Here is a 2,929-nt window from a genome sequence, read left to right as displayed (position 1 = left end):
AAGAGGGAGGGAGGGAGGGAGGGAGAGAGAGAGAGAGAGAGAGAGAGAGAGAGAGAGAGAGAGAGAGAGAGTTTTATTAAAGTCAAATGCTTCTTATAAGTATTTCCCAGAAATCTTTAGTATACATAAACCTCTATCATCATGCCAATAAATTGATATCCTCTGACAATACCAGGGTGAAAATCGGCAGCATTTCAATTCAGAACATTAATAACAGATAATTTTTCAAATAAACAAGTTGTAGCTTAGGATGTGGGGAAAATCCTCAATGAAGGTTTTTCGAACTGTCAAAACTTTGAAAGTGTTTCTGGAGTTTCTAATTCAAATTGAATACTTTTTATACTAAAAATTACATTTTGATCTATTATTTTTACAGAAAACAAATTTTCAACATAAGTTGAAACATTAGCTTGATTCCCTCCCCCTTTCTCTTGAATTCAGCCAGTGAGGGAAATAGTTAGTTAAAGCTGGGAAATCATTTGTCACTTTAATTTTCGGTTTTCTAAAAGTGAACTTGTCTGTTGAACCAAGTTTTAGAATTTCCAACGTTAAGAGCTGGAACTCAGGAAGTCTGTCAGAAATTAGAAATTTCTCTCTCTCTCTCTCTCTCTCTCTCTCTCTCTCTTTCTCTCCCCCCCCCTTCCTCCCTTCCCTCCTTTGCTCCCTCCCTCTTCTCTTCCTTTCTCATTTTGCCTCCTCTAATATGCTCTCGTCTTCTCGCCTCTTCTTTTCTTTCTGATTTTTTGTCTCCTGTTCTCCATCCTCTTTCTTCATTCAACTTCTCTCCTTTTCCCTTTAAGTCATACCCAGTCCTCTCCCCTCCCCCCTCCACTCTCTCGAGTTTCTTCCTCCTCCCCTTCCTCTTTTCTTTTTTGTCATCTCTCAAGTGAACTGAATAGATCAACCTTGACTTCATCAGAGAATCTACAGTTTGGGAGGTTTGCTCCAAGTTGTTGAACCGGATCCAGGGAAGTCCCGACAATTTAAAAAAATATATTTTTAAATAATTCTCTGTGTCTCTGAATCTGTCTGTCTGTTTCTCGCTCCTCTTTCCATTCTCAGAACGTTAGAATCCCGCTGGTTATAGAAAGGACTATATTCGAGGTCTGCGTGTTTTTGTCGAAAGAGAGGGGGAGATCCATGTTTTTGTTAATAACTGACCTGGGGAGGGGTAGGAGTAAGGAGAACTATTTCATTTCGTAATCGTGATTTTCTTTTGATAAAGTTAAAGGGAGAAGAAAATCAACTATATTCATCCCCATTCTCGTTTGACTGCTTCCTGGAATTCCTCACAACTGTCACACTTTCGTAAGTTTAAGTCGAAAACTCGTGGGATTCTGTATGGCTTAACTATCTCTACCCCCCCTCCCCCACCACCACCACCACCGCAGTCCTCTTCCATCTCCGCCCCACCTTTCCCCCCATCGCGTCCGGGAGTGTGCACACAGTGCCCAAAATTTGAATTAATACCATGTGGTGCCCCAGGCCGTTCCCTCACCTGCACTAGTTTCTGGCAACTTGTACCAAGTTACTCTTCTACCAAGGAGAGTAAGGAGTACATGATCATTGGGGATCCAATCGCTCCCACAAGCACCAGAGCATCTTAGTCTGTACGGCTTGTGCTAGCGTGAGATGAGCCGACATGCACGGAAATGTAGTCTCCATTTACTTTCTATTCTATCCTAAGAAATATATCAGGAGTGAATGCCTTCCTCAAAGGAAACATTCTAACTTTTAAGGCAGGACAAATGGTCTTCAGTTTTTGAGTGTGCATCTTCTAAATCACTCAATCTTTTACTGACAAGATTTGAATAACAAGTCCTTGGTGTGAGTTTCAAGAGTCATGCTAATTTCCCAAACCTACTGTGAGCAGTTATATTTTAGAGACCTAGTAGCTTGTTCCAGCTTATTGGTGATTCCATGGTGAATAATTAAAGCACCCAATTCCTCCTCTCTGGCTGGAGGACATACACGGATCCACCGCCTGTAATTAGCAATAATAACGCCCATAATAGTAATTACTAATTACCAGTAGTATAATCGGGCTTTAATTTCTCTGATCTGAGGAGTGTCTTCTTCAGGCTTGTGTTTGTTTTTCCCTAGCTCCAGCTAGTCTACTCCCTCCCCACTCCACTCTCTAGAAATCCCCTGAAACTGACACAAATTCTTTCTTGTAATCGGAATAATTCTCAAGAAGGGAAGTAAACCTACACTACCCCCAATCCCATAAGAAAACTCTCTCTTCTCTTCCATCCATCCCTTTCCTACCCCACTCTCTTAATCATGAAAGACCTATCTGTGACACCTCTTTTCTCCCTTTACTGAAAAGAGAGAGAGGACTAGGATTAGTAACAAGGAAGGTTCTTGAAAAATTACCAATAGGTTTAGTAAACTGAAGTGTCCCATTACAAAATGATAGGTAAATAAAGGTGAGGTAAACAACCCACTTGTTATTTTTACACACAGGCGCTCACCCTTCTACCTCATGCAACAACTACATAACACAGTGTGGAAACCCTCAAGATCCAGGGGGAATGTGGGTGCAGAAAGAACACTCATTTTAAGGATTAGTCAAAAAGAATCTTATCCTTCCCTACCCATCTTCCCCAACCTGAACCATATACTCTGACATTACCTTACACATTAGTTCAGAATTCAGGTGGTTTTGAATTATTCAGCATTTTAAAATTGGGAGTGGGAGCAGGGCGGGCATTTTCAACTTTATGGCTGACAAGCCAGCAACCAGAGGATATAGCCATTGGATTTTTTTTCTTCATTATTATTGTTTTCAAAACCTAATAAGAACAATACTAACATTAGCAGAAACAGAGAAGTGATCCAAATGGAACCCAAAGCTCCACTGTGCACCTTTTCTCTAGGTGTACCTTTTCTCTTCTCTATTTGAAAAGTTCTTGCAGGCCAAATTGCA

Source organism: Gracilinanus agilis, chromosome 1, assembly GCF_016433145.1.
Source record: "Gracilinanus agilis isolate LMUSP501 chromosome 1, AgileGrace, whole genome shotgun sequence".
Taxonomy (NCBI): Eukaryota; Metazoa; Chordata; class Mammalia; order Didelphimorphia; family Didelphidae; genus Gracilinanus; species Gracilinanus agilis.
This window is presented reverse-complemented; position numbering follows the sequence as displayed.